This window comes from Panulirus ornatus, chromosome 51 (genome assembly GCF_036320965.1).
Source record: "Panulirus ornatus isolate Po-2019 chromosome 51, ASM3632096v1, whole genome shotgun sequence".
In the NCBI taxonomy this organism is placed as follows: domain Eukaryota; kingdom Metazoa; phylum Arthropoda; class Malacostraca; order Decapoda; family Palinuridae; genus Panulirus; species Panulirus ornatus.
Window position 1 is genome coordinate 9,364,204 of NC_092274.1, and position 12,723 is coordinate 9,376,926.

The 12,723-nt window shown below is 40.7% G+C and overlaps 1 protein-coding gene across 3 annotated transcripts in view; it reads right to left on the bottom strand.

The window, feature by feature from the left end:
- The window catches only part of SerRS-m (Seryl-tRNA synthetase, mitochondrial), an 86,552-nt gene extending 74,423 nt beyond the window's left edge, over positions 1-12,129 (bottom strand). The window contains exon 1 of one of the 3 annotated variants that reach the window (XM_071692006.1): positions 11,917-12,129. The gene's annotated coding sequence lies outside the window, so the exon portion shown is untranslated. The remainder of the gene's footprint in view (positions 1-11,916) is intronic. The other 2 variants (XM_071692007.1, XM_071692008.1) reach the window with 2 other exon arrangements.
- Positions 12,130-12,723: the final 594 nt, after the last annotated feature.

Genomic DNA, 12,723 nt, shown 5'->3' on the forward strand with positions numbered 1-12,723 from the left:
ATTCTCTCCATGTGCCCAAACCACTTCAAAACACCCTCTTCTGCTCTCTCAACCACGCTCTTTTTATTTCCACACATCTCTCTTACCCTTACGTTACTCACTCGATCAAACCACCTCACACCACACATTGTCCTCAAACATCTCATTTCCAGCACATCCATCCTCCTGCGCACAACTCTATCCATAGCCCACGCCTCGCAACCATACAACATTGTTGGAACCACTATTCCTTCAAACATACCCATTTTTGCTTTCCGAGATAATGTTCTCGACTTCCACACATTCTTCAAGGCCCCCAGAATTTTCGCCCCCTACCCCACCCTATGATCCACTTCCGCTTCCATGGTTCCATCCGCTGCCAGATCCACACCCAGATATCTAAAACACTTCACTTCCTCCAGTTTTTCTCCATTCAAACTCACCTCCCAATTGACTCCTCAACCCTACTGTACCTAATAACCTTGCTCTTATTCACATTTACTCTTAACTTTCTTCTTCCACACACTTTACCAAACTCAGTCACCAGCTTCTGCAGTTTCTCACATGAATCAGCCACCAGCGCTGTATCATCAGCGAACAACAACTGACTCACTTCCCAAGCTCTCTCATCCCCAACAGACTTCATACTTGCCCCTCTTTCCAAAACTCTTGCATTTACCTCCCTAACAACCCCATCCATAAACAAATTAAACAACCATGGAGACATCACACACCCCTGCTGCAAACCTACATTCACTGAGAACCAATCACTTTCCTCTCTTCCTACACGTACACATGCCTTACATCCTCGATAAAAACTTTTCACTGCTTCTAACAACTTTCCTCCCACACCATATATTCTTAATACCTTCCACAGAGCATCTCTATCAACTCTATCATATGCCTTCTCCAGATCCATAAATGCTACATACAAATCCATTTGCTTTTCTAAGTATTTCTCACATACATTCTTCAAAGCAAACACCTGATCCACACATCCTCTACCACTTCTGAAACCACACTGCCCTTCCCCAATCTGATGCTCTGTACATACATTCCCCTTCTCAATCAATGCCCTCCCTTATTATCTCCCAGGAATACTCAACAAACTTATACCTCTGTAATTTGAGCACTCACTCTTATCCCCTTTGCCTTTGTACAATGGCACTATGCACGCATTCCGCCAATCCTCAGGCACCTCACCATGAGTCATACATACATTAAATAACCTTACCAACCAGTCAACAATACAGTCACCCCCTTTTTTAATAAATTCCACTGCAATACCATCCAAACCTACTGCCTTGCCGGCTTTCATCTTCCGCAAAGCTTTCACTACCTCTTCTCTGTTTACCAAATCATTTTCCCTAACCCTCTCACTTTGCACACCACCTCGACCAAAACACCCTATATCTGCCACTCTATCATCAAACACATTCAACAAACCTTCAAAATACTCACTCCATCTCCTTCTCACATCACCACTACTTGTTATCACCTCCCCATTTGCGCCCTTCACTGAAGTTCCCATTTGCTCCCTTGTCTTACGCACTTTATTTACCTCCTTCCTGAACATCTTTTTATTCTCCCTAAAATTTAATGATACTCTCTCACCCCAACTCTCATTTGCCCTTTTTTTCACCTCTTGCACCTTTCTCTTGACCTCCTGTCTCTTTCTTTTATACATCTCCCACTCAATTGCATTTTTCTCCCTGCAAAAATCGTCCAAATGCCTCTCTCTTCTCTTTCACTAATACTCTTACTTCTTCATCCCACCACTCACTACCCTTTCTAATCAACCCACCTCCCACTCTTCTCATGCCACAAGCATCTTTTGCGCAATCCATCACTGATTCCCTAAATACATCCCATTCCTCCCCCACTCCCCTTACTTACATTGTTCTCACCCTTTTCCATTCTGTACTCAGTCTCTCCTGGTACTTCCTCACACAGGTCTCCTTCCCAAGCTCACTTACTCTCACCACCCTCTTCACCCCAACATTCACTCTTCTTTTCTGAAAACCCATACAAATCTTCACCTTAGCCTCCACAAGATAATGATCAGACATCCCTCCAGTTGCACCTCTCAGCACATTAACATCCAAATGTCTCTCTTTCGCACGCCTGTCAATTAACACGTAATCCAATAACGCTCTCTGGCCATCTCTCCTACTTACATAAGTATACTTACGTATATCTCGCTTTTTAAACCAGGTATTCCCAATCATCAGTCCTTTTTCAGCACATAAATCTACAAGCTCTTCACCATTTCCATTTACAACACTGAACACCCCATGTATACCAATTATTCCCTCAACTGCCACATTACTCACCTTTGCATTCAAATCACCCATCACTATAACCCGGTCTCGTGCATCAAAACCACGAACACACTCATTCAGCTGCTCCCAAAACACTTGCCTCTCATGATCTTTCTTCTCATGCCCAGGTGCATATGCACCAATAATCACCCACCTCTCTCCATCAACTTTCAGTTTTACCCATATTAATCGAGAATTTACTTTCTTACATTCTATCACATACTCCCACAACTCCTGTTTCAGGAGTATTGCTACTCCTTCCATTGCTCTTGTCCTCTCACTAACCCCTGACTTTACTCCCCAGACATTCCCAAATCACTCTTCCCCTTTACCCTTGAGCATACATACATACATACATACATACATACATACATACATACATACATGCATACATACATACATACATACTTACATATACATATATATGTACACATAAATATACATATCCCTGGGGATAGGGGAGAAAGAATATTTCCTACGCACTCCCCGCGTGTCGTAGAAGGCGACTAAAGGGGACGGGAGTGAGGGGCTAGAAACCCTCCCCTCCATGTACTTTAACTTTCTAAAAGGGGGAACAAAGAAGGAATCATGCAAGGAGTGCTCATCCTCCTTGAAGACTCAGATTGGGGTGTCTAAATGTGTGTGGATGTACCAAGATGAGAAAAAAGGATAAATAGGTAGTATGTTTGAGGAAAGGAACCTGGATGTTTTGACTCTGAGTGAAAGGAGGCTCAAGGGTGAACGGGATGAGTGGTTTGAGAATTTCTTAGGATTAAGTCAGGGGTTGGTAAGAGGACAAGAGCAAAGGAAGGAGTAAGGAAGGAGTAACAATACTCCTGAAGCAGGAGTTGTGGGAGTAAGTGATAGAGTGTCAGAGAGTAAACTCTATAGTGATATGGCTTAAACTGAAAGTGGATGGAGAGAGATGGGTGATATCTGGTGCCTCTGCACCTGGTCATGAGAAGAAAGATCATGAGAGGCAAGTGTTTTGGGAGCAGCCGAGTGAGTGTGTTAGCAGTTTTGATGCACGAGACTGGGTTATAGTGATGGGTGATTTGAATGCAAAGGCGAGTAATGTGGCAGTTGAAGGTATAATTAGTGTACACTGGGGCGTTAAGTGTTGTAAATGGAAATGGTGAAGAGCTCGTAGATTTGTGGGCTGAAAAAGGACAAGAGATTGGGAATACCTGGTTTATAAAGAGAGATATACTTAAGTATACGTATGTAAGTAGGAGAGATGGCCAGAGAGTGTTATTGGATTACGTGTTAATTGATAGGCACACAAAAGAGAGACTTTTGGATGTTAATGTGCTGAGAGGGGCAACTGGGGGGATGTCTGACCGTTATCTTGTGGAGGCATTGGTGAAGATATGTAGAGGAATTCAGAAAAGAAGAGAGAATGTTGGGGTGGTGAGAGTAAGTGAGCTTGGAAAGGAAACTTGTGTGAGGAAGTACTAAGAGAGATTGAGCGCAGAATGGAAAAAGGTGAGATCAAATGACGTAAGGGAAATGAGGGAGAAATGGGATGTATTTAGGGAAGCAGTGATGGCTTGTGCAAAAGATGCCTGTGGCATGAGAAAGGTGGGAGGTGGGCAGATTAGAAAGAGTAGTGAGTGGTGGGATGAAGAAGTAAGATTGTTTGTGAAACAGAAGAGAGAGGTATTGGGATGATTATGGGCAGGGAAATAGTGCAAATGACTGGGAGTTGTATGAAAGAAAGAGGCAAGAGGTCAAGAGAAAGGTGCAAGAGCAAATGAGAGTTGGGGTGAGATAGTATCATTAAATTTTTGGGAAAATAAAAAGAGGTTTTGGAAGGAGGTAAATAAAGTGCATAAGACAAAACAACAAATGGGAACATCGGTGAAGGGGGCAAATGGGGAGGTAATAACAAGTAGTAGTAAAGTAAGAGGGAGATGGAGTGAGTATTTTGAAGGTTTGTTGAATGTGTTTGATGACAGAGTGGCAGATACAGGGTGTTTTGGTCTAGGAAGTGTTTGAAGTGAGAGGGTCAGGGAAAATGATTTGGTAAACAGAGAAGAGGTAGTGAAAGCTTTGCAGAAGATGAAAGCCGGCAAGGCGGCGGGTTTGGATGGTAGTGCTGTGGAATTTATTAAAAAAGTGGGTGACTGTGTTGTTTACTGGTTGGTAAGGATATTCAATGTATGTATGGTTCATGGTGAAGTGCCTGAGGATTGGCGGAATGCATGTATGGTGCCACAGTACAAAGGCAAATTACAGAGGTATAAGTTTGTTGAGTATTCCTGGAAATCATATGGGAGGGTATTGATCGAGAGAGTCAAGGCATGTGCAGAGCACCAGATTGAGGAGGAGCAGTGTGGTTTCAGAACTGGTAGAGGATGTGTGGATCAGGTGTTTCATTTGAAGAATGCATGTGAGAAATACTTAAAAAAGCAGATGGATTTGTATGTAGCATTTATGGATCTGGAGAAGACATATGATAAGAGTTGATAGAGATGCTCTGTGGAAGGTATTAAGAGTATATGGTGTGGGAGGTAAGTTGCTAGAGGCAGTGAAAAGTTAAGGTTTTATCGAGGATGTAAGGCATGTGTACGAGTAGGAAGAGAGGAAAATGAGTGGTTCCCGATAGTTGTCGGTTTGCAGCAAGGGTGTGTGATGTCTCCATGGTTGTTTAATATGTTCATGGATGGGATTGTTTGGGAGGTGAATGCAAGAGTCTTGGAGGAAGGGGCAAGTATTTAGCCTGTTGTGGATGAGAGTGTTTGGGAAGTGAGTCAGTTGTTGTTCGCTGATGATACAGCGCTATTAGGTACAGTAGGGTTGAGGGACAAGTAAATTGGGAGGTAAGTTTGAATAGAGAAAAACTGGAGAAAGTGAAGTGTTTTAGATATTTGGGAGTGGATTTGGCAGCGGATGGAACCATGGAAGCAGAAGTGAGTCACAAGGTGTGGGAGGGGGCAAAGGTTCTGGGAGCATTGAAGAATGAGTGGAAGGCAAGAATGTTATTTAGGAGAGTAAAAATGGGTATGTTTCAAGGAATAATGGTTCCAACAACGTTATATGGTTGTGAGGCATGGGCGATAGATAGGGTTGTGCAGAGGGGGTGGATATGTTGGAAATGAGATGTTTGAGGACAATATATGGTTTGAGGTGGTTTGATCGAGGAAGTCATGAAAGGGTAACAGAGATGTGTGGTAATGAAAAAAAAGTGTGGTTGAGAGAGCATAAGAGGGTGTACTGAAATGGTTTGGTCACATGGAGAGAATGAGAGAGGAGAGATTGACAAAGAGGATATATGTGTCAGAGGTGGAAAGAATGAGGAGAAGTGGGAGACCAAATTGGAGGTAGAAGGATGGAGTGAAAAAGATTTTGAGCGATCAGGGTCTGAACATACAGGAGGGTGAAAGGCTTGCAAAGAATAGAGTGAATTGGAACGATGCAGTATGCCGGGGTTGGCATGCTGTCAATGGGTTGAACCAGGGCATGGAAGCATCTGGGGTAAACCATGGAAAGTTTTATGGGGCCTGGATGTGGAAAGGGAGCCATGGTTTTGGTGCATCATACATGACAGCTAGAGAATGAGTATGAACGAATGTGGCCTTTGTTGTCTTTTCCTAGTGCAACCTCGAGCATGCAGGGGGAGGGGGGGGTGCCATTTCATGTGTGGCAGGGTGGTGATGGGAATGGATGAAGGCAGCACGCCTTTCACCCCCCTGTACATTCAGGCCCCAATCACTCAAAATCTTTTTCACTCCATCTTTCCACTGCCAAATTGGTCTCCCACTTCTCGTTCCCTCCACCTCTGACACATATATCCTCTTTGTCAATCTTTCCTCACTCATTCTCTCCATGTGACCAAGCCATTTCAAACCACCCTCTTCTGCTCTCTCAACCACACTCTTTTTATTACCACACATCTCTCTTACCCTTTCATTACGTAATCGGTCAAACCACCTTACATCACATATTGTCCTCAAACTTCTCATTTCCAGCACATCCACCCTCCTCCGCACAATTCTATCTATAGCCCACACCTCGCAACCATATAACATTGTTGGAACCACTATTCTTTCAAACATACCCATTTTTGCTTTCCGAGATAATGTTCTCACCTTCCACACATTTTTCAACACTCCCAGAACTTTCCCCCTCCACCACCCTATGACTCACTTCAGCTTCCATGGTTCCATCCACTGCCAAATCCACGCCCAGATATCTAAAACACTTCACTTCCTCCAGATTTTCTCCATCTAAACCCACCTCCCAATTGACTTGTCCCTCAACCCTCCTGTACCTAATAGCCTTGCTCTTATTCACATTTACTCTCAGCTTTCTTCTTTCACTCACTTTACCAAACACAGTCACCAGCTTCTGCAATTTCTCACCCAAATCAGCCACCAGCGCTGTATCATCAGCGAACAACAACCGACTCACTTCTCAAGCTCTCTCATCCACAACAGACTGCATACTTGCCCCTCTCTCCAAAACTCTTGCATTCACCTCCCCAACAACCCCATCCATATACAAATTAAACAACCATGGAGATATCACGCACCCATGCTGTAAACCTGACATTCACCGAGAACCAATCACTTTCCTCTCTTCCTACTCGTACACAAGCCTTACATCCTCGGTAAAAACTTTTCACTGCTTCTAACAACTTGCCTCCCACACCGAATATTCTCTATCAACTCTGTCTTATGCATTCTCCAGATCTATAACTAATCCACACATCCTCTACCACTTCTGAAGCCACACTGCTCTTTCCCAATCTGATGCTCTGTACATGCCTTCACCCTCTCAATCAATACCCTCCCATATAATTTACCAGGAATACTCATCACACTTATACCTCTGTAATTTGAGCACACACCTTTATCCCCTTTGCCTTTGTACAATGGCACTATGCAAGCATTCCGCCAGTCCTCAGGCACCTCATCATGAGTCATACATACATTAAATAACCTTACCAATCAGTCAACAACACATTCATCCACTTTCTTAATAAATTCCACTGTAATACCATCCAAACCCACTGCCTTGCTGGCTTTCATCTTCCACAAAGCTTTTACTAACTCTTCTCTGTTTACCAAATCATTCTCCCTAACCCTCTCACTTTGCACACCACCTCGACCAAAACTCCCTATATCTGCCACTCTATCATCAAACACATTCAACAAACCTTCAAAATATTCACTCCATCTCCTTCTCACATCACCACTACTTATCACCTCCCCATTAGCCCCCTTCACTGATGTTCCCATTTGTTCCCTTGTCTTACGCACTTTATTTACCTCCCTCCAAAACATCTTTTCATTCTCCCTAAAATCTAATGATACTCTCTCACTCCAATTCTCATTTGCCCTCTTTTTCACCTCTTGCACCTTTCTCTTGACCTCCTGCCTCTTTCTTTTATTCATCTCCCAGTCATTTGCATTATTTCCCTGCAAAAATTGTCCAAATGCCTCTCTCTTCTCTTTTACTAATAATCTCACTTCTTCATCTCACCACTCACTACCCTTTCTAATCTACCCACCTCCCACGCTTCTCATGCCACAAGCATCTTTTGTGCAAGCCATCATTGCTTCCCTAAATGCATCCCATTCCTCCCTCACTCCTCTTACTTCATTTGTTCCCACCTTTTTCCATTCTGTACTCAGTCTCTCTTCGTACTTACTCACACAAGTCTCCTTCCCAAGCTCACTTACTCTCACCACTCTCTTCACCCCAACATTCACTCTTCTTTTCTGAAAACCTCTACAAATCTTCAACTTCACCTCCACAAGATAATGATCAGACATCCCTAGTTGCACCTCTCAGCACATTAACATCCAAAAGTCTCTCTTTCGTGCGCCTATCAATTAACATATAATCCAATAACGCTCTCTGGCCATCTCTCCCACTTACATACGTATACTTATGTATATCTCTCTTTATAACCAGGTATTCCCAATCACCAGTCCTTTTTCAGCACACAAATCTACAAGCTATTCACCATTTCCATTTACAATACTGAACACCCTATGTACACCCACCAATTATTCCCTCAACTGCCACATTACTCACCTTTGCATTCAAATCACCCATCTCTATAGCCCAGTTTCGTGCATCAAAACTACTAACACACTCACTCAGCTACTCCCAAAACACTTGCCTCTCATGATCTTTCTTCTCATGCCCGGGTATATATGCACCAATTATCACCCATCTCTCCCCATCCACTTTCAGTTTTACCCATATCAATCTACAGTTTACTTTCTTACACTCTATCACATACTCCCACCACTCCAGTTTCAGGAGTGGTGCTACTCCTTCACTTGCTCTTGTCCTCTCACCAACCCCTGACTTTACTCCCAAGACATTTCCAAACCACTCTTCCCCTTTACCCTTTAGCTTCGTTTCACTCAGAGCCAGAACATCCAGATCTCTCCTTTTTTCTCATCTTGGTTACATCCACACACATTTAGACACCCCAATCTGAGCCTTTGAGGAGGATGAGCACTCCCCACGCACTCCTTCTGTTTCCCCTTTTAGAAAGTTAAAATACAAGGAGGGGAGAGTTTCTAGCCCCCCGCTCCCGTCCCCTTTAGTCGCCTTCTACGACACGTGAGAAATGCATGGGAAGTGTGCACGATGTAAAAGATCTATTGATATTCATCAACAGCACTCACATTTGACTCCCAGAGCATACAGGGGAGAGACCACTGTTCCTTTGTTGCCATTGAGAAGGGACGAGATGAGCCTTTAAACTATGGATAATCCAGTCACATTTGTTTTTCCCCATGGTAAAAATAAGGCCCCTGGGACCTCCTTTGTGACTCCAACCAAGGCCTTGGATAATCCACCAAAACTACCTCCCCATGCATCTGTTAGGCCTTCTCCTATAAGGATGCAGTACAGATAACCATTATCAACCTTGGAGTTGATAATTCTCACATTTTATCAATGTGTTCATGTTTAGACCATAATGATTGTAAACAGCCTGAGTTCTATGGCTTACACGAGGGGTGCAATATGAGTCTAAAAATATACTTCTTTGGACTCACACTTAAACTTTTTACCAGAAAATCTTGGGGCAGTCAGTGATGAACTTGACGAAAGAATTCACCATGACATTTTGGACATGGAAAAGCCATACCAAGGAAAGAGCCCTTCTATCTTGGCAGATTACTGCTGGACACTAAGCAGGGATGTTCCTGAGGCCAAATATAGCCAAAAATCATACACTTCTACATTTCAGAGTTAATGTTTTTAAGTGTAATATCAGCCTTATTAATGAATGAGTAATATATATACTCATTGTAAAATTTAATTGCTCTGTCATTTGAAAACAATGTCTGATAGAAAAGTTTTAAAAGTAGATTCATATTCAGTGTAACAATACTATAAGGTCCACCTATATCAGTTCATGGAACAAAAAAAAAGTTAAAATTTTGTTGATCAATCCATAGATGTCTCTACCATTCTTCCAAAAAGGCTGGAAAAAATATAAGCTTTAGCCACCCACACATATCATCACAAAAACTGTATATTATGCAAGCTCACACTTCTCTCCAAGTAAAACTCACAATGAATAAAATATAGTTAGTTTTACAAAAATCACTGTTGTAATACTGCTTATTCTGAATTTTAGTAATAAAAAAATATTTTCATCAATTATGACATGAGAAAATTGCTTCATTATACATTTAAGTAAAAATTAAGGTTTTCTAAGAGTAAGGCTACACAGAAAATGTGTGTGTGTGTGTGTGTGTGTGTGTGTGTGTGTGTGTGTCGTATTTCTAATATATGCAATGTAAATCAATTCCCAAAATAAAATGTGTATTGTGATTAGGTATATATCTATCAATGTAAATCTATGTGAAAACATGTCGGGGAAAAATTACTTGTTCACCTTAGTGCAGTCCATTCAAATATACAATTTAAGGTGTCTCACAGGAAAAAAGAAAAAACTTGAACTGAATACCTTAATGATATCCTTTAGTTAATGATGACTGTATGAACTTTCATGTGGTATTTCTGAGCATTTAATGTATGATTAAATTTTACTATTTTGGGGTTTTCATGAACTTTACATGTTGGCTTTATCATGTATTGCTGGCTTTCATACATGTCACAGTTATGTATAAAAAACTATAAATTTCTCAATGTGCATAAATAAAAATGTTATCTACTCTTTTTTTTGAAAAAAGAGTGGACAACATTTTGATTTTTCATGACTGATTTCACACAGAAATACTGGCACTAATTTCTCGAGTTTCTTTTTTTCTCACTTCTTTGCCATTTCCCACATTAGTGAGGTAGCTCCAGGAACAGATGAATAAAAGTCCTCACTTGCTCATATAAGCATCAATTCAAATTAAATTTTACATTAAGTTTTCAGATCCCTTTGAAAAAAAATTGCATCTGCATATCTGTAAGAACGCTTTTATCAAAAACATGTAAACAAGTTTGTGGCAAGCATGAAACACCTGAACAAGAATCTGAGACTCCAGACACCGAGTTAGTGGAAGAGATACTTGACCAAAGACCCTAAAAGGTTTAATACACCCCAATCCTATGTTGTATTAATAACATAATTCATAACTGTGACAAAAGTTCACTGAATTTCAAATGATTTCACCAACAAATTATGGGTTTTCAGGATGAAAGATCTGAATTTTCAGGAGGGCAAAAGGCAGGCATTAGATAGAATGATTGAAATGAATATGGTAAATGGGAGGCAACTTGCTGTCAGTGAGCTGACTTTGGGTAGATGAAGTGCTGAAGATACCATGAATACTGTGCTGCCGGTGTATTATAAATAACGATAAAAGTCTAGGTCAGAGACACCACTTTTACTGGTTTGATATCTTCGTTTTCCTCTTGTGAAATCTTTGTTGCTATTGTAAGAAATGAAGTCACAACGTGAGATTTTGCTTTACTAACCATTTTTTAAACAATCTTTCGTAATCATCCAACTCCTTTGAGGTAGGGTCATGAGGGACAGGGAAAATGGGTATAATTTAACTATAATGGAGAGGTTAAAGTGTTGGGAAGGAGAGGATGGATCAGAAAGAACACAAGAACTGTGAAAGAAAGTGAAGATAAAAGATCAAAGTTCAGTAAATGTAGAGATGCAATCACGTGTGAATAAGGTCTTGAAAATGTTTAAAAAGACTGTTAGGGTCATAGAACTGGTAGTTGGATAAAAGGTCGCGAGTTATAAAAACAAAAGTGGAATAATTTGGTGGATAGACAAGATTTTAAATGATGTGGAAGAAAAGAAAACGGCGTATGGTAGTTTGCTCGAAAGGAATGTACCATTGACAGTTTAGTAAAGGTAGAAACAAGAATAGAAGACTGATAGAGAAAAACTGAGATAGAATAAATGAAGATTTTGGAGGAAAACTGAGAGGAAAGTTTAGGGAAAATAAGAAACTGTACTGAAAGAAAACAAGAGAGAAAATAAGAGGATGTAAGGGGTGGTGGGGGGGGGGATCAATAGGTGATTCAGTACGATTTTATTACCATCAAGTATAGAAAAACATCCTGGTTAAGTGTCCATCATAAGCAACTATAAACTGGTACGATTCATTTATATCATTTTCCAGTACAGAGGTCACAGCTCCATGTTACCGGGGTCATCATAGGTTACCTGGGCCGGGAGAGCTGGCAGGGCTTCTACGTCAAGATAGGAATATCATGACAAATTATTGATCATTTCTTCCATAATCACTCATCTTCAGACGCTATATGACATACACCTCGTAATGTGATGATCTATAACGAAGGATGATAATAATAATGATGTGAAGTAACTTCTGTTTCACCACGACTTTGTTTACATGAACGTTCGTTTGTATCGCTCAAAAGCTTGATTTCATTTTGTTTCGTCTGAAAGCATCTGAAAAAGCCAATATTTACCCCTAAAATCCATATAATTTTTGATAATTATTTTTCTTACTTATATCTGATATTTTCAAGTTATTAGAAAGGATAAATTGGCCGTTCTTCGTTAATGTAATTTACTGGACAGTAACGAAAGTCGTTGTTGTCAAGCAAACGAAGAAAATTACACTTAATGTAAGGGATGACATTATACCACTTACATACAATTACACCTAATGTAAGGGATGACATTATACCACTTACATACAATTACACCTAATGTAAGGGATGACATTATACCACTTACATACAATTACACCTAATGTAAGGGATGACATTATACCACTTACATACAATTACACCTAATGTAAGGGATGACATTATACCACTTACATACAATTACACCTAATGTAAGGGATGACATTATACCACTTACATACAATTACACCTAATGTAAGGGATGACATTATACCACTTACATACAATTACACCTAATGTAAGGGATGACATTATACCACTTAACATACAATTAAATTTCAAGTTATGGCGCCACTTCCTCGTGAACATTGTCATA